Source organism: Pimephales promelas, chromosome 16 (assembly GCF_988280905.1).
Source record: "Pimephales promelas chromosome 16, fPimPro1.hap1.1, whole genome shotgun sequence".
Lineage (NCBI taxonomy): Eukaryota > Metazoa > Chordata > Actinopteri > Cypriniformes > Leuciscidae > Pimephales > Pimephales promelas.
In genome coordinates this window covers 6266894-6286816 of record NC_142784.1, presented here as the reverse complement: position 1 = coordinate 6286816, position 19923 = coordinate 6266894, and the positions used below count along the sequence as shown (strand labels likewise).

At 48.1% G+C, this 19923-nt stretch overlaps 1 pseudogene; it reads right to left on the bottom strand.

Annotated features, from left to right (window-relative positions):
- Positions 1 to 2269: 2269 nt before the first annotated feature.
- LOC148973290 (uncharacterized) lies at positions 2270 to 13528 on the bottom strand (annotated as a pseudogene).
- Between the last annotated feature and the right edge of the window lie 6395 nt (positions 13529 to 19923).

Below are 19923 nucleotides of genomic sequence, written 5' to 3'. Positions count from 1 at the left end.
GTGAATGCGTATATACTACACACACCCAAACACACACTTTACACAACAGGTGACAGTGTGGATTCTCTTCTCTTCCTGTTTGGTGTAGTGATTGGTACTCAAGTCACAAATAATGAAGTGATCACTTAAGCTGTTATTAAAGTGTATCTGATGACTCCTCCCCCATTTTACCTCAGAACATCATATTCGGTTGTTAAGTCTGACGTCACGCGTGACGTTTAGCCTCTTCCGGGTCCAAGCGCTCCGCTCGTCCATATCTAATTAACGTTACAATGGCGGAACCTGTTAATTTATTTACAATCACGTCCTACTTTAGTGATGCACCCTTGGCAGTCAAAAAAGGTTTAAACTCTTTTAACTCCAATAGGGTGATTAGTGTAGCTCATCCTTATCAACTGCAGCCATTTTCTCTTTTCTTTCTCGTCACAGGGAGAGCGGTAGAATGACAGTTGAATGTCACTTGTTTTTTTTTAACTCCGATCTATTTAAACAACATGGGACACGGCAAAAGCGGTAAGCAGATAGAGAGGACCCAGCATTTGGACCCGGAAACAGTATTATCAGAGCGTGATTACGTCACAACTTAACAACCGAATAATTACAATCCAAAAGGGGCTGTTCAGTTATTAGAATTAGAATTAATGTAAATTGGAAGGAGCGTATTAACAGATTTATCTAATGGATTTGTGAGAATTTGGATAATAGTAGAGCCTCTGATCATCAACACAAGGAAGACAGACACAGTTGTAAAAATATTTAATGACATTTAATAACAAAACATATGGAAGAGTAAATACAACTACTAATGATACGAATGGAAGACTATGCTCCATTCAGTTGCACCAAAAGGGTTCTTTGAGTATAGCTGGATACGATAAATTGTCACAGGATCCATTTCTCACTGACTTTGTAACTAAGAAGCGTTGTGGGTCAGCCGATGATGGGCTCCTTTATGGACTAGGTTGTGTTGCTGAAGGAGCTGTTGGAGCCAGAATCTGTCAGTCAATGCTGGAGACTAAGGCAATATGCAAGATTACAAGAGCTTAACCTTACTGTACTGCTGTGTCTTATCTCATCAGTCAGAAACTCAGAATGTGGTGATTCTGTGAATGTCACCTTCCCGATTGAGATAGAAACGTAGAATGAAGGTGCATCCACCTGGTGGATACACTTATCTCTTTCCGATGAGGAGATTAAAATCTGCCGCCTGTCACGGCTGGTACAATGCAAAAGGTGTGAGGACTCAAGTGCAGGAGAATGATCTTTATAAAAGAAAACATAAACACAAAACAAAACCCATGAGGGCGGAAAACATAACTAATAAATACAAAACAACAACATAACATAAAATGTGCTGGATGATCACGGGGAAGGGAAACATTAGACTGTCAGTACACAGAATGCAAACAAGTGGGGACTTAAAAAGGGAAACTAATCAGGAGGGAACAGGTTGATGAACTTAAAACAATAATTAGATAAAAAGGGGAAGGGATCAGACAATGACACGAGCACATGGCCCAAAATAACAAAACACCCATGAGCAGCACAAGACAGGACAGGCATGTTAATGTCACATGCCTGTCCTGTCTTGTCCCCCTCCCTATGGAGCGGCTACCGATCCATCTCAGTCCATCGGGAGAAATCTCAGTCCATCGGGCAGCCAGGGCAGAGACGACAGTTCATCTGGTGGCCAGGGCGGAGACTTTCCCCCGGGCAGCCAGGGTGGGACAGGAACAGACACCGGGACAGGAACAGACACTGGCTCAGGAACAGACACCGGCTCATGATCGGCAGACGTGACGTGAACAGTCTCTGGATCGGCAGACATGCCGTGTCGCTGGGGTGGTGCTGGCAGGGCGCTGGGTGACGCGGGCAAAGCAGGGTGACTGGGCAGCACAGGCAGAGCAAGGCTCCTGGGCGGCAAGGGCAAAGCAGGGCTACTGGGCAGTGCGGGAAGAGCAGGACGCCTCGGCGTCGCGTCAGGGATGGCAGTCATATTTCTTAAACTTTATTTAAATAGTCAAGATCAATAGCGTTTTAAGGGGAGATGTTTTAAACTGCTTTAATACTGCCAGTTTGCGTATTTTAAAATCTATTTTAATCTATGCAAAAAATGTAGTTAGCTTGTCAAATAATCAGCCATCTACATAATTTTTTTTTAACTTATAACACCAAACAATGTTTTGTGAAACTCTTAATTAACAGAAAAAATAAAAAGTAACAGCACCACCATTAAAGTACTATTTTGTGCAAACGTCTTGAGTGCTTTTCACTTTTTCTGCCTTTTGGCTGTGAAACCATATTCCTGAAGCTTGGCTACACCTGACACCCGTTTCAGTGTTTGACTAGCTACATGTGCAGGAGTTGCTCCTGGAGAGGTGGAGGCTGTAGCAGCAGTGCATTTAAGTCCAGTACTGGAGGAGGCGGAGGCTGGAGCAGCAGTGGGTTTAAGTCCAGTACTGGAGGAGGTAGATGCTGGAGCAGCAGTATGTTTGAGTCCAGTACTGGAGGATGTGGAGGCTGGAGCAGCAGTATGTTTAAGTCCAGGACTGGAGGAGGTGGAGGCTGGAGCAGCAGTATGTTTAAGTCCAGGACTGGAGGAGGTGGAGGCTGGAGCAGCAGTGAGTTTAAGTCCAGTACTGGAGGAGGTGGAGGCTGGAGCAGCAGTAAGTTTAAGTCCAGGACTGGAGGAGGTGGAGGCTGGAGCAGCAGTGCGTTTAAGTCCAGTACTGGAGGATGTGGAGGCTGGAGCAGCAGTAAGTTTAAGTCCAGTACTGGAGGAGGTGGAGGCTGGAGCAGCAGTATGTTTAAAGGGCATATTGCAGGTTAGAGGACCCAACGAGTCAATGCATAGAAAAACAATGTAGGAACTAGATTTTCTTTAAAATATATGTATAAACACGCTTCTGCAGTCGTTTTTGTGAGAGAATTTTACTTCCGCGTCTGAAAATGGGCGTGGCGGGCGTGACGCAATGAGCGGGAGAGCGGTCGATTCACACAACAGGAAAACAATGGATCGCATGACATTTCGGACGCTGAGGAAATACTCGTATGACGGATCAAGCCATAAAGTTATGAGCCTGCTATGCTAAAGAGATCAGGGACAGGCCAGGATAATGTCAGACAGAATGGTCAGAGAAAAATTGAGCTGTGATGTGAGGAGAACCAGTGGAGAACAGGACAGGTGCCTTTTAGGTGAGAGGCGTGCTTATAGGCTATACACGTTCCCTAACGATACACTATGCTCACAATATTGTACAGATTCTATAAAAGGCCAGCAGACATTAGTATGTTTAGGGTAGATTTATATACTATTAAATGTATAAAAACTTTACTTGAGTATATTTCTATAGCCTACTAAAAGCATAGGCTATACTCGGGTAAATTTTTAATACATATTTTTCACCTTGGTTATAACATAAACAGAACATTAAAGGTTTGAGTATTTAAACAACCAATTTTGTTTTTCAATTACAAGTTTTATTTAGGGCATGACATGACTAGTAACCTATATAACACTATTTGATGCCATTGGTAGTATACCACGATCAATATTCTTGCTTCGGCATACCATGTTGAACTCCATCATATCGCCGGGATGCTAATCATTTGATCTGAAGTGAACGCTACACACGACCGCGTTTCCCGAGCCGATGCAGAAGAGAAATCCCGTCTCTTCACCTGCTCAACCCGCACCAGGAACGAAAGATAGGCTATATAGCACCGTCCCTTTTATTGTAATGGAAACTTGTGGACTCAATCTTGAAGTCCTGACAGGCTGGAGTTTTTGCAATCTCCACAAACACAATAATTTACCATGACGATGATAAATTAAAATGCAAAAACTAACGATAGCACACTGACTGACGAGCGCTCTCACTGAACACCAGCCTGCTCTCACTGAGCCGAGGCTGCGGCTCCCTGCTATGACGTCAAATGACGCGATGTTGAAAAAAAAGCCGTTTTTACTAGCAGTCCAAGAAACGCTCACTTTATCTTCTAAATTAGTGTCCTTATGTTGTTTTAAAACATTTTAAATCCTGCATTAACTTTTCATATGGTATTTTCATACAAGGTTATCTATAAATTTCGATTTTTTTTTTTACCTGCAATATGCTCTTTAAGTCCAGTACTGGAGGATGTGGAGGCTGGAGCAGCAGTATGTTTGAGTCCAGTACTGGAGGATGTGGAGGCTGGAGCAGCAGTATGTTTGAGTCCAGGACTGGAGGAGCTGGAGGCTGGAGCAGCAGTGAGTTTAAATCCAGTACTGGAGGAGGTGGAGGCTGGAGCAGCAGAGTGTTTAAGTCCAGTACTGGAGGATGTGGAGGCTGGAGCAGCAGTATGTTTAAGTCCAGGACTGGAGGAGCTGGAGGCTGGAGCAGCAGTATGTTTGAGTCCAGGACTGGAGGATGTGGACGCTGGAGCAGCAGTGCGTTTAAGTCCAGGACTGTAGGAGCTGGAGGCTGGAGCAGCAGTATGTTTGAGTCCAGGACTGGAGGAGGTGGAGGCTGGAGCAGCAGTATGTTTAAGTCCAGTACTGGAGGAGGTGGAGGCTGGAGCAGCAGTATGTTTAAGTCCAGTACTGGAGGAGGTGGAGGCTGGAGCAGCAGTATGTTTAAGTCCAGGACTGGAGGAGCTGGAGGCTGGAGCAGCAGTATGTTTAAGTCCAGGACTGGAGGAGCTGGAGGCTGGAGCAGCAGTATGTTTAAGTCCAGTACTGGAGGAGGTGGAGGCTGGAGCAGCAGTATGTTTAAGTCCAGGACTGGAGGAGCTGGAGGCTAGAGCAGCCGTGAGTTTAAGTCCAGTACTGAAGGAGCTGGAGGCTGGAGCAGCAGTATGTTTAAGTCCAGGACTGGAGGAGCTGGAGGCTGGAGCAGCAGTATGTTTAAGTCCAGGACTGGAGGAGCTGGAGGCTGGAGCAGCAGTGCGTTTAAGTCCAGGACTGGAGGAGCTGGAGGCTGGAGCAGCAGTATGTTTAAGTCCAGTACTGGAGGAGGTGGAGGCTGGAGCAGCAGTATGTTTAAGTCCAGTACTGGAGGAGGTGGAGGCTGGAGCAGCAGTATGTTTAAGTCCAGGACTGTAGGAGCTGGAGGCTGGAGCAGCAGTGCGTTTAAGTCCAGGACTGGAGGAGCTGGAGGCTGGAGCAGCAGTATGTTTAAGTCCAGTACTGGAGGAGGTGGAGGCTGGAGCAGCAGTATGTTTAAGTCCAGTACTGGAGGAGCTGGAGGCTGGAGCAGCAGTATGTTTAAGTCCAGGACTGGAGGAGCTGGAGGCTGGAGCAGCAGTATGTTTAAGTCCAGGACTGGAGGAGCTGGAGGCTAGAGCAGCCGTGAGTTTAAGTCCAGTACTGAAGGAGCTGGAGGCTGGAGCAGCAGTATGTTTAAGTCCAGGACTGGAGGAGCTGGAGGCTGGAGCAGCAGTATGTTTAAGTCCAGGACTGGAGGAGCTGGAGGCTGGAGCAGCAGTATGTTTAAGTCCAGGACTGGAGGAGCTGGAGGCTGGAGCAGCAGTATGTTTGAGTCCAGTATTGGAGGAGGTGGAGGCTGGAGCAGCAGTGCGTTTAAGTCCAGGACTGGAGGAGCTGGAGGCTGGAGCAGCAGTGCGTTTAAGTCCAGGACTGGAGGAGCTGGAGGCTGGAGCAGCAGTATGTTTAAGTCCAGTACTGGAGGAGGTGGAGGCTGGAGCAGCAGTATGTTTAAGTCCAGTACTGGAGGAGCTGGAGGCTGGAGCAGCAGTATGTTTAAGTCCAGGACTGGAGGAGCTGGAGGCTGGAGCAGCAGTATGTTTAAGTCCAGGACTGGAGGAGCTGGAGGCTAGAGCAGCCGTGAGTTTAAGTCCAGTACTGAAGGAGCTGGAGGCTGGAGCAGCAGTATGTTTAAGTCCAGGACTGGAGGAGCTGGAGGCTGGAGCAGCAGTATGTTTAAGTCCAGGACTGGAGGAGCTGGAGGCTGGAGCAGCAGTATGTTTAAGTCCAGGACTGGAGGAGCTGGAGGCTGGAGCAGCAGTATGTTTGAGTCCAGTATTGGAGGAGGTGGAGGCTGGAGCAGCAGTGCGTTTAAGTCCAGGACTGGAGGAGCTGGAGGCTGGAGCAGCAGTATGTTTAAGTCCAGTACTGGAGGAGGTGGAGGCTGGAGCAGCAGTATGTTTGAGTCCAGGACTGGAGGAGGTGGAGGCTGGAGCAGCAGTATGTTTAAGTCCAGTACTGGAGGAGGTGGAGGCTGGAGCAGCAGTATGTTTAAGTCCAGTACTGGAGGAGGTGGAGGCTGGAGCAGCAGTATGTTTGAGTCCAGGACTGGAGGAGGTGGAGGCTGGAGCAGCAGTATGTTTAAGTCCAGTACTGGAGGAGGTGGAGGCTGGAGCAGCAGTATGTTTAAGTCCAGTACTGGAGGAGGTGGAGGCTGGAGCAGCAGTAAGTTTAAGTCCAGTACTGGAGGAGATGGAGGCTGGAGCAGCAGTATCTTTAAGTCCAGGACTGGAGGAGCTGGAGGCTGGAGCAGCAGTATGTTTGAGTCCAGGACTGGAGGAGGTGGAGGCTAGAGCATCAGTGCATTTAAGTCCATGGCTGGAGGATGTGGAGGCTGGAGCAGCAGTATGTTTAAGTCCAGGACTGGAGGAGCTGGAGGCTGGAGCAGCAGTATGTTTGAGTCCAGGACTGGAGGAGGTGGAGGCTAGAGCATCAGTGCATTTAAGTCCATGGCTGGAGGATGTGGAGGCTGGAGCAGCAGTATGTTTAAGTCCAGGACTGGAGGAGCTGGAGGCTGGAGCAGCAGTATGTTTGAGTCCAGGACTGGAGGAGGTGGAGGCTGGAGCAGCAGTATGTTTAAGTCCAGGACTGGAGGAGGTGGAGGCTGGAGCAGCAGTATGTTTGAGTCCAGGACTGGAGGAGGTGGAGGCTGGAGCAGCAGTGCATTTAAGTCCAGGGATGGAGAAGGTGGAGGCTGTAGCAGCAGCTTTTTGCCGTTAACTCAAGGGGTGGAGAAGGTGGAGGCTGTAGCACAAACAGAAGAGGTGGAACCTTTCTTTACTTTTTTTTACCCTAACTGCTGAGAGGACCTTTACAGCTTCCCTTAGTTTCCTTTCCTTTTGCTTGTCAAGGTTTTGCTTCTTTTTCTTCAATTGATTTTGGTATGTCCCATAAGAAGACAGGCACAATCTCCTCAATGCAGGGGTAATTTGCATATTGGAGGCTGTTTTGCCAATTACTTTCATGTGGGACTTGATAATGACTAAGCCCTCATAAGTCTCAATGTTCAGCCTAACCTTGTCTTTCTCAATTATGTCATCCATGTTAAACGATCCTTCGACAAGAGGGCCAGTGAACAATGACAGAAGAGCCTTTACCAACTTCCCTTAAGATGGGGAATCTCAGTCCTCCTCCTGGCATCTTCATGGCAAAGATCTTACTCCACCAGTCAACATCGATTCGTGCAATGTTCTCCTCAAAACATTTGGCCAGTGCTCCTAGATCTGTATCAATCTGGTAGGCTCGCACCTCTTCATCCAGTTGTCCCAACTCCTCAGACTTCACAGCATTTGGCAAGGCCTTGGCCAAGGTGTTGAATGCACCTCGGACTGATTCGTGGAGAATCAATGATGGCGTCAGCACAGATAAAGAGGTGATGATGTTGTTGTTGAGGGGAAGATTTTTCAGGGTATCCAACTTGCCTCACAGAAATATATATATATATGTATATTGAAATGTCTACTCTGCTTATGTAGGCTAATCTGTATAAAAAGTGAATTTCTCTCTGGCACCTCTGTTCAATCTTTCTGATTTTAGTAAATTTTTGTAAAAGTGCCTTTAACTATATATATATATATATATATATATATATATATATATATATATAAATATAAACCCCCTTCAAAAACCCCCTTATGAAAGAAATAAATTCAAGGACCGCGACGTCACCCGGTATGGCGCAGCCGGGGCCCCACCCTGGAGCCAGGCCTGGGGTTGGGGCTCGTATGCGAGCGCCTGGTGGCCGGGCCTCTCCCCACGGGGTCCGGCCGGGCTCAGCCCAAAGGAGCGACATGGGACCGCCTTCCCGTGGGCTCACCACCTGCAGGAGGAGCCGTAAGGGGCCGGTGCAGAGAGGATCGGGCGGCAGTCGAAGGCAGGGACCCGGCTTCCTCAAGTGGAGGAGTTTAAGTATCTTAAACGGTCGATGTACTGGTCTGTTGTGGTGAAGAAGGAGCTGGGCCGTAAGGCAAAGCTCTCGATTTACCGGTCAATCTACGTTCCTACTCTCACCTATGGTCATGAGCTTTGGGTCATGACCGAAAGGACAAGATCCCGGATACAGGCGGCCGAAATGAGGTTTCTCCGCAGGGTGGCTGGGCGATCCCTTAGTGATAGGGTGAGAAGCTCGGTCACTCGGGAGGAGCTCAGAGTAGAGCCGCTGCTCCTCCACATCGAGAGAGGTCAGCTGAGGTGGCTCGGGCATCTGTTCCGGATGCCTCCTGGACGCCTCCCTGGGGATATATATATATATATTAGATTATTGCCCCAAAGAAAGAAAAAAAATCCATTGCTTTTTTCCTTTAACACTGAAGGGCTAATGAGATCTTGCAAACTGGGCCTACTAGTACAGAGATTAAATAATAAAAACAATGCTATTGCCATGTACCTGTGTTTGTGTTGATCATGAGGAGATAGGACGCTGTAGAAGTGCACAATCAATGGATCCATAAGCTCCCGTATTCTGTTGCACACATCTAGCATTTGCAGGAACCTGCTGCTAATGGGACATATTAGGCTCTTATTCGCCAAATGAAGTAAGGACTGAAACTCAGAAAAAACTTCTTTCTGTTTGGGTGATTTTTCAATGTCATAGTATACGTCCGAGCAAAATTGTTCGACATATCCCTGGAAAGGATTTAAGGGCCTTGGCTGCATTTGAGATCATATGGACAGTGTCAAGTTCAACCAGTTACACAAGCACAACCTTTTCAACATACAAAAATCAACCAAGTTACTGATATTAACAAGTTATAGAGTTCTGCATCCCACAGGAAAGAAGCAGTAATGTAATGGTTTTTATAGTCATGGAAGAAATTGGTTAGAAATTTTGTCCGACTTGATGCAGCGCTGACTCCACGTGACTGTGATGTATGCCATCAAAGTACCGCGAGAGCGATACGAGAGTAGTCGGAGGACTCAGCCAGCGCAGCTTCTCAAGAGCGGCTGCACGAGCTCTGATGATGTCACAGCTGTTCCACGATTCGCCGGATTCACCGCATGACAACGATCACGTGCGTTTCGTGTTTATTCTCACACCTTTAGTTCCACTAAAGCTCACAAATCAGTATATTTTATAACAGTAAACAACTGTAGTCGCAATGTTATATTGTGTCATGTTTATCAAAATAAAACTGATTAAAAAACGTTGATTCCACGTCATTGATTTTAGGCTTATTTTGAACTTTATTCTAGTTCAAACAGATTCTGTATGAAGCAGTAAAGTATTGAATGAAAATGTGTCTGAAATATCTGAAATATCTGTTTATTTGGTAAATGTTGCTTTTATTTCACTTCAGCTTTGGTATAAGCATGTAAACACCACGTGAGCGGTCACTATACGGGAACCAGAAATTGTTCGACTTCACGTCTCCGTTTGCAGCTCCTCCCCGCCTACACGCGGCTGTTCTCGCCGATCGGTTGCATCCAGCCGCAGGCGATGTCGAACACACCTTGAGTTGACAGAGAAAGTTGATGATCAGCATGGTACCAACAAAGCCTGGTTGGATTGGTTTGGTTTTGTCAACTCGAAACTAGTCCTGCAACCCTGAGTTTGTTCAACTACCATCATGGTACAGGCCCCAGGTGGATGAACTCAACCAATAATCAGATAACAACGGGGAGGGGTCAGACAATGACATCAATCAATCAATCAATCAACTTTATTCCAGACACAAAGGTCCATAGAGACAACACAGTACAGATATTTAAATAAATAAATAACAATACAAACAATACAAACATGAGCACATGGCCCTAAAAAACAACAAAACACCCATGTACAGCACAAGACAAGACAGGCATGTGAATCCGCCATTCCATTCCAACAACGTGACTGCTTACTGGTGTGAAAAGTAGTTTGCATAGTGTAAAGTTCACAGTTAAAAATGAGTCTGTTGTCCCGGGCCCTGGCCCAGAACTGGGCCCTCATTAAATTATGGAATAATTGTTAAAAAATAAATAAAATAGGCATATTTGTGCAAATAAAATATCGTCTCGGTTACGGATGTAACCCTCATTCCCTGAGTAGGGAACGGAGACTGTACGTCAGAAGTGACGGAGATTGGGGATTTTTTGATAGAAAGCCAATCCTCTTCGAGTATTTAATCACGAGCCAATGGCATGCAATGCCTTGGGGCTGCGGAAATTTGCATAGCGCACTCCGCCCTACTCCGTGAGTATAAAAGGAGGAAGTGAACGCAACCGCAGTATGTCTCAGGGAACAAGGGTTACATCCGTAACCGAGACGTTCCCTTTCGTAGTCACTTCGAGTTACGTCAGAAGTGACGGAGATTGGGGATCAATGCCATCACGCCATCTTACAGCTGTTTTCCAGTGCCCTGCGAAAGTCTAGACCCCTGACCTAGGTATCACCAGGGATCCTACTTTGACACAGGAATACCAAGGTACACTGGGAAACATATCCCGGGAGGGACATGCTACCAGATGCCTACCGTATAGAGGACTTAAGAATACACATATGGCCGCATAGGGACGCATATGGAGATCACTGGAGCACCAACCGCAGGTGGTTACTAGAATTTAACTCCAGGGGTGGCAGATGGCTTGCCAAGGGAAGACACATGCTCAGAGAGGCTTACAGTGGATAATACACATGAGACAGTTACCATAAGGAACCGTGCGCATGGAGGCACCTAGCCAGCATCCAGAGCCACAGCAGTGGTGCCCGCATCATGGGTGCTGGAGGACTCAAGGCTTCAACGGAAGACTAATGAGGAATATCGCACTTATCCAGTCCGAGGAGTGGAATGGCGAGCAAGCGAAGACACCTAAGCGGGTCCAGTACTGGCGGAAGCGAGTACGTGAGAGGACACCGGCTCAATTCGCAGATTATAGAATCTTGCGAAGGTGTTTGGTGTCGCCCACCCTGCAGCTCTGCAATGTCTGTTAGCGAGGCGCCATGCGCTAGAGCCCAAGAGGAGGCCCCACTCCGAATGGAATGGGCCGTCACACCAAGGGGGCACGGACGGCCTTGCTGCTGGCAAGACAAAGCAATGGCGTCCACTATCCAGTGAGAGAGCCGTTGCTTTGAGAGAGCCCTTCCCTTCTGGCTCCCTCCATGACAGACAAAGAGCTGGTCTGAGGTCCTGAAACACCGCATTCTGTCGACGTAGGTGCGGAGCGCACGAGACGTCATGAGACGTGGCAATGGCCGCGACATGAACCCTAAGCGTGGAGGGCGACAGCCTACGCTCCAACCCTTCTTGCAGGAAGGAAGCACGTCACTGACCAAACATCTCCAGGGGTCTTCTCAGCAAAAAGAGCACCAGTTGACAAAGAGGTTACACTTCAACGCGTAAAGGTGTCTCGAGGACGACGCTCTAGCGGAAGTGATAGTTGCCGCCACCGCAGGTGGCAACGAACTCAAACCTGCGCCGTCCCGTCCAGGAGCCACACGTGTAGCCCCCAAGGCCGGGATGAGGGTGGCACAGAGTGCCCCGTCTCTGAGTGAGTAGATCCTGTGTCAGAGGAATAGGCCAAGGAGGTGCTGTCGCGAGGAGCATGAGTTCAAAGAACCACGTCTTGGTGGGCCAATAAGGGGCTACCAGCAAGACCTGCTCCTCGTCCTCTTTGATCTTGCACAACACCCGTGCAAGGAGGCTCGCTGAGGGAACGCATATTTGCGTGGTCCCGAGGCCAGCTGTGCGCCAGTGCGTCTGTGCCGAGCGTGCCCTCGGCCAGGGAGTAAAACTGGGCTCAGTGGGATGAGTCCCAGGAGGCAAACAGATCTATCTGAGCTTCCCCGAACTGATCCCAATCAGCTGGCCGTCTGGGGATGGAGTCGCCATTCGCCGGAGATAGGGCGGATCCGTGACAGCTCGTCGACTGCCAGGTTCCGGTCTCCTGGAATGTACACTGCACGAAGGGACCTCAGGTGCTTCTGACTCCATAGTAAGAGGTGGGGGGCGAGCTGCGACAACTGGCGCGAGCGTAGACCACCCTGGTGGTTGATGTACGCTACAGCAGTGGTGTTGTCTGAACGGACAAGTACATGTTGGCCCCTGAGCAGTGCTCAAAAGCGGTGCAGGGCCAGGCGTACTGCCAACAGCTCGAGGCAATTGACGTGCATGAGGCGCTGGGGTCCTGTCCAGGAACCCGCGGCTGCATGCCCATTGCACATGGCACACCAACCCGTGGTAGATGCATCCGTGGAGACAACGAGATGCCTGGAAGCTCGCTGAAGCGGGACACCGGCCCGCGAGAAGCTGAGGTTTAACCACGGGGAGAGGTACGGCGGCACGCTGGAGTCACTGGAACTCGAAGCGAGCCGCGTTGCCATGCCCACCTCGGGACTCGATCGCGAAGCCACAGCTGAAGTGGCCTCATATGACGCAACCCGAACGGCGTTGCCGCGGCTGCGGATGCCATATGCCCCAGGAGCCTCTGAAAAGAGTTTCAGTGGAACCACATTCTTGCCTTCGAACTGACGAAGACAAGTCAGCAGTGAGTGTGCGCGCTCGTTCGTGAGCTGCGCTGACATGGCGACCGAGTCTATCTCCATGCCGAGAAAAGAGATCCTCTGCACGGGGCAAAGTTTGCTCTTTTCCCGGTTGACCCGAAGGCCCAGACGGGCTAGGTGCCGGAGCACCAAGTCTCTGTGTTCGCAAAGCTGCTCTCGAGAGTGTGCCAGTATCAGCCAATCGTCGAGATAATTCAGGATGCGAACCCCGTGTTCGCGAAGGGGAACAAGGGCTGCCTCGGCGATCTTCGTGAAGACGCGAGGCGACAGAGCTACCCCGAAAGGGAGAACCGTGTACTGATGCCTGGCCTCGAGGTAAACCGAGAACGGTTTGTGTCGAAGCAAAATGGAGACAAGTACGCGTCCTTCAGGTCAATCGCTGCAAACCAATCCTGCGGCCGGACGCATTCGAAAACGCGTATGGCTATGAGCATTTTGAACGGTGGCTCAAAATGCGCAGATCCAGGACCGGTCGTAACCCACCGGTCTTCTTGGGGACAGTGAAGTATGGGCAGTAAACCCGGACCTCACCTCGGCAGGAGGGACCGTCTCGATTGCACCCTTCGCCAGTAGGGTCGCAATCTCCGCTCTCATGACCGGGGCATAGCCACCGACCACCGTGGAGCGAGCTCCCCTGAACGGGGAGGAGACCTCGCGAACTGAGTCGCGTAGCCGAATCTGATCGTTCTGATGACGCAGCGGGAGAGGTCAGGGAGCTCTAGCCAGGCTCCCAGGAACTCAACCAGCGGAGTCATGCGAACCACAGACGTCCCCCCAGAGGGGCAGCGGTACAGGGAGACCGGCATGCACACAGGAGTTACCCTGTGCGGATGCACCGTCGAGCCCCGTTCCCCGACAGAAGAGACCAGGGAAGGACCAGCGTTCCACGGGGGTCTGTTCTGTCGAGGGTCTGGCGATAAAGGGGGAGGGGAGTGGTGTAGTCGAGGAACGACACCTGCTCCCCTCCGCGCCCTCAGAGACAGAGAGGAATGAGCGGGGCGATGTGACGTCGTGCGCACTCATTCCAGTCTGTGGGCTCAATGATAGTGTCAGTTTTTCTTTAACCAGCTCAAGGCGCTGCTCACTCCTGGGTGAGCAGCGAGGGGCTAGCTAGAACAAAAGATTCTCCACCGGCCCTCCACCGGGGGAAGGAGGGGCCCTGCTACCACCTCCTGAGAAAAACATGACACTATCACTGAGCAGCCCGCCTCAGGAACATCGCTTCGCCTGGCGTTAGAGGGGCACGCGGCCTGAGGGGGCTATGACACTTACCTGTGGCCTCCTCCACGACGCGAACCGGCTGAAGGATGCTGCTGGGGCCGCGTGGGAGGGAAGGGAGCCGCAGGGAGGCGTCCTTGACGGCGAGCAGGCGGAAGCGTCTGAGCCGACGGCTGGGTGAGGCAGCAGCTGGCCGTCGGGGCAGAAGTGTAAACCCGCCTTCGTCTGCTCCTAGGCGGTCGAGAACTGCTGGGCGAAGTCCTGGACCGCACCGCCGAATGATGATGCTCCTTAGATGATACTCCTGGACCACAGTGGTGGGCATCACCTGACCAAGGGAGCGAGGAGCCGCTTCCGTCGCCCGTTTAAGAGCGAGGTCGGCGGCAGGCTCGCAGCCTGCTTGGTCCGTCCCCTCCTCGTGCACAATCCTGAGCAGCTAGCAGGTGCTCATCATATGCAGGGCGGAGGCCGCCTGCCCGCCGCTCTACAGGATCGCGCCGCCATAGACGACGAGAACCTATAGGCTTTGGATGGGCATCTGGGAGCACCGCAGGAGAAGCGCCCTGCGGACGCAGCTGCATCGCAACAGAGCGCTCCACCGGGGGAGTCCCAGCGTACCCACAGGCAACCGCGTCACCGAGGGGAGGAAAGGCGGGGAAACTGAAGCACGCTCTCAGGGCCTTTTTTTTTTTTTTTACCCAAGCGCGTGTCAGTTCCGCATGCAACTCGGGGAAAAAGGAAATTGGGGTTGGCCGTGGTCATAAGGCGGCAGCGTTACCCAAAAACCAATTATCCACCGCGAGAGATCGGGACAGGGCGGAGTTCCACCCCCACCCGATGCTCACGGAGGCCCGAGATAGCATGGCCGTCATCGCGGGATCAGACACGGCGACGTTGACACTCCCGAGGGAGACAACGCGGCCGCATCCTCACTTCCCGCGGACTCAAGCCCGCCTTGTGATGCTGCGATTGTCATCGCATCATTCTCTGGAGCGCCGGACGAAACAGACGGTACCTGCAAAGAGGCAGACGTCTGAAGCGATACAGCGCTCACTGGTTCTAACACTGGAGCTGTGGGTGTGGCCCGAGGAACTAGCGTCGGGGGTTGTGCCACACATGAATGCGTTGAACACCGTCATATCACCCTATCCGCGAGTCGAAGAGCTTCTATTTTAAGAAGCAGAACGAGTAACGGACACGGGGACTCTCACTTTATCAGATCATTGAGTCTAGATCACAGTGTAGAGACGCTTACGCCCCCATTCAAAAGGATCATGAGTCATCCACGAACGCTGCTACTGCATGCTGAAAGCCCAGGCACACAGAGCAGCGATCGCGACCATCAGAAAATGACGCGAAACGACTGCACCCAGAAGAACACGGGTGAGTCGTCTTTAAAAAGACGTGCCGCGTGCAGCTCTTTCACATAGAGAGGAGGAAATTCCCTCTTTCAGCGCTGAGGCGACCAGGGAGAAGCGCAAAGTCTGGCAGACCACTGCTCAGATCGCAGGCAATGCAGAGTCCAGGGTTGCCAACTTTTGAGTTTTGCTTGGAGTGAGATTTTTTTTTTTGTGGTGGGGTCACAAGATCTTGTAGGGCACAATGTATAGTTTGTCCAATTTTAATTTGGCATTAGACTAACAGTTTTACTGATTAAAAAAACAGTTGGGAGTAAAGTTCATAAATTATTGTTCTTTCCCATTTGATTTATTAAAACTATATTGAGACCTCTGTCCTTCTAGGGGGGTTCGGGGGCATGCTCCCCCGTAAGAAAATTTTGTACATTTTAAGGTTAAATGCATCAATCTGGTGCACTTTGAGAGCTCAAAATTAAGAGTTTTAACCGGCTTCAAATCATGAACTGTGACATTCAACAAAGCAAAAGCCTCGACTTGTACCTGGACATTAAAGAGTGATCAAACATCTTTTTAGTTATGATATAAAGTCTATGATATAAAGACTTTATGATATAAAGTCTCAGTCTCTTTTAGGATGCAATAAAAGATTATTATAATAATGTAATAATGATTTATATAATTATTCCTATTACGTAAAATCCATATAGGCCTAGTCTATAAATGTAGGCTGCTGTATAAATGAAAATGAATATTTCAAAAGTATATTTTACTTACACTATTGTATAGGAAAATTACAATAGTTTTGTCCTAATTTCTTCACTTGCAAGAAATAAACCCTTGAGCTTTTATTTTGGAGAAAACACCAGATGAGAAGAGAGAGTAAAAGCCGGATTCGAACTCGGGTCGAACGCGTCAAAGTTTGCTATCAGCACCTCACGCCCTCGCCCTACGCCACTGTAGATATTTAGTGAAAGATATCTTTTTTGCTAAAAAGACAGGCATGTAGTGCAAATGTACGCTCTCAACTCACGTTCAAGGTCATAGGCAGCGCAGCGTCTCTCTGTGCATCGCAAAAGCCCGTGTTGACAGTTTGTTAATATAAAGCGGGAGATTACCAGATACAGTATTTTGCTCGTGTCCTGTGGATGTTGTAGCCTAGGCAACTGTATCACGTGCCGTTTGAACTGACGCGCTACTGCGTTCTGTCACATTTAAAAGCGCCAAAACGCTCCATATCAGGAGTAAGTTAAACTTCTCTGTAGTCTGTCGGTGTCGGTGTCATCTTTTTCCGCGATTTTTCTCTGCGTCCAGTCAGTAGTTAAGAGCCTGAACTTGCTTATAGTAATACAAAAAAAAAAAAAATAAATACAGCCCAGAAGAATGTCTAATTTAGCGTGAGATTTCTATGTTGAGCGTGAGACCGTGAGATTGAGGCTGGATGCGTGAGTGTCACGCCAGATGCGTGAGAGTTGGCAACCCTGAGAGTCTCGCTGGGTACCGCCGTCACACCAACACTGAAGAGGATGCTCGTCTCGAAGAGTCTTGAATCAGTGAGAGTGGCTTGAGGAGTGAAGAAATCTCTTGGCTCCGAAGCGAAAACATACTGCGGTTGCGTTCACTTCCTCCTTTTATACTCACAGAGTAGGGCGGAGTGCGCTATGCAAATTTCCGCAGCCCCAAGGCATTGCAAGGCATTGCACTATCACTTCTGCCACTAAAGATTGCTTTAATTAATATTATTCCTGATCAGTTTAATCTCCTCAGCATCCCAGATAGTTTAGAATAACTCCATATTGTGACAGAAACTTTTGACTCTCTCTTTTCCAGCACTTAAGACACAGTTGCAGCTTTGTGCTTAAAGCAGAACTAAGTAACTTTCTTTACCTTAACTGAACAGCTTTGGAGTCATTGTAATGTTTATATTACTGATTTCGTGTTGAATGGTGATCGTCTCGCACCCCCCTTGTGCCTATGAGCCGCAAAACCACCCTTGCAACTTTAGGCCGGCGGCCCGCCGGCCTCAGTGTTAAGAAGTATCGTGAGATTTCAGGTCTCGCGAGGTAACAAATTGCTTTACGGCACTATACGAGCACACGCATGCGTACACGCCCCCATCCATCCAGGAGCCGGCTAGCTATAAGAAAAAGGTAACGCTAGATATTGAATTCTTCAAGTTTTCGTGATGGCTGATGTAAAAGAAGAAGAAGAAAGCTCGGAAGTGTTTATCAGAGGAACAAAGAAAGAGAAAACGGACCGGCTTTTTCAGAATAGATAGAACTGAAAGAAAGCGAAGCCTGCAAAATCGATGCTGACCTGGCCTTCTTGCTGTTGCACTTGTAAGTATCTTTATAATAAACTGTGTTTAATGTTTGTATTTCTTGTAATTGTGACCTCGGGAGTCGGGATGTTTGCTATTGTCTGTTTTTTTTTTTATTATTATGCTCGCTGTCTGTTACCGGCTTACTAGTACGTTAGATACTGTAACTTAGATGTTAGCATTTTCATTAGCAAACAAACTTGCTTGTTTTCTGTAAGTTAGTGTTTTGTCTGTTCCTCTAGCAGGGTTTATTTGTGTTTCTCAGATCGCCTATAAATCGATATAAAATTCTATAAATTATGCATTAGTTTAGCTTGTCGTCAGCCTCAGAATTAGTAACGTGATACTGTGCTGCTGACTTGATATGTAATGCATAAACCGACACGAGAGCTGCTAGCTAATAATGCAACTTTTTATATTTATTTACCCACATTTACACAAACAGAACTATAAGTAAACGAGAAATAGCATTGCAACTTCACACATGCAACTCCATCTGTGCTAGTTTGACCTTGTGTATAAATGATATGTTGATAAAAAGATTGATACATTTTCTTTTTCCTTTTTAGCTACAAGCGTTGGCAAGTGTCATCAACTCCGAGGCACCCCAGACCACCAGTACCACCGGTCTCAAGCTTCAACAATAAAATAAACAAACTTGTAATAAACAAATTAAACGTGTTGACTTTCTTTGGTCAATCGTTACGATAGACAACTCGGATCACCAGAAAAATGATAGATGTAACGTAACATTTATTTTGATAATGCATAATCTAAGTAGCTATAGCTGTAGGCTAAACTAAAAATAAATAAATAGCGAAAATATTTCTTATAGTATTGATTTTTAACCATAATGTTACTGATTACGTTTGGTAACACAATAAAAATATACACTATCTCAACATTTGAATAATATTGTTCTGAGAATCATACCTCAGTGGACATGGCTCGGGGGTCAGTTTGGTTGGAAATGTGCTGGGGACAGAGACGCATTCGGAAGGGCATTTTCAAAAGTGCTGGGTACAATAACGCATTCATTCTTTTTTTCTCTTTCGAGTAGGTCATGTTTTGAAAGACGATGTCCTGTAGCTTCCTGATGCACATAAATAAAAATGAGCACAATGTCCGAGTATAGTGAGTATATAGAAAATATACGCCCTTGATAGCATATGTACAGTGATGGTCCGTCCAGAGGTAGAATTCCACACTCGAATAGTTTTTTTCCCCCCTCATCAAAACCAATAAAGTTTATCAGTGGTTGAATTTAATAATGTTTATCAGTGGTTTTATATGTTTTGATGAGGGGGAAAAAATATACGAGAGAGGAATTAGAAACCATGAGAAAAAGGGACACGTTTGTGTGGATTTTGATTTGTGATTTCACCGGAAAGAATCTCCGCCACGGATTGAAGCGCGTTTCTGAGAGAAGGCAACACATTTCAGTGCTAGATCGCCTGTTATTTAACAAACAAATGAAACGAATGCTGTTAACTGGAGATGTTTTTGCATTGGTACATCTGTGCCGCGAGATGTTTCAAAATTGGTGGGGACAAAATCTACCCTGTCAAAAAGTGGTGGGGAGATGTCCCATCCGTCCGGAGAGTTACGAGTTTACGACAGTTTTCTCATATATATATACTCCGAAACTGTAGGGGGAGCTCGAGAGAGAAACCTGCGAGAGAACAGCAAAGAAGTTCCCAGTCTTACTGAGCGCTGCTTTAAAGAAGATTAAAGAAAGTAGTCCGATGCTGTGCTACAACGAGCACACACAGGGCCAGATGTACTAACACTTTTGTGGCCACTTCAGGCGTATTTGTTTCGCAAAATACGCATAAAACTTCAGGTATGTACAAATGCGAGGTATGTACAAATGGGAGGCACCGAGATGAAAGATGAAAGGAACTGAAAATGGCAAAATGCACTTTTCATGTCATAGACATGCATTAATGGGATGGTCAAGGGGAAAGTTTCCTCCCATATGAGAGCTGTAATCCAAGCAAGACAAAGACCTAGGCTAAGAAGACGAGCTCAAAAGATTTTTGCCACAAGAATCACACTTTTTTAGTTGAGGGAAAATTAAGAATACAGATTAAGCAGCTACGCAATATTACAGTTACTGGAAGAAATCAAAGATGACATTGAATCTCTGACTCAGCGTTCACATTCCATTCCAGCAGTTGTTAAACTCCTCGCTATCTTATAATTATTGGCATCAGGATAATTTCAAAGGCACTGATTACCTGATGAAATGCAAGTTTGGTACACATTGCGGTTTCATATCAAGTGCTTTCTGTGTCTTGGCCATGGC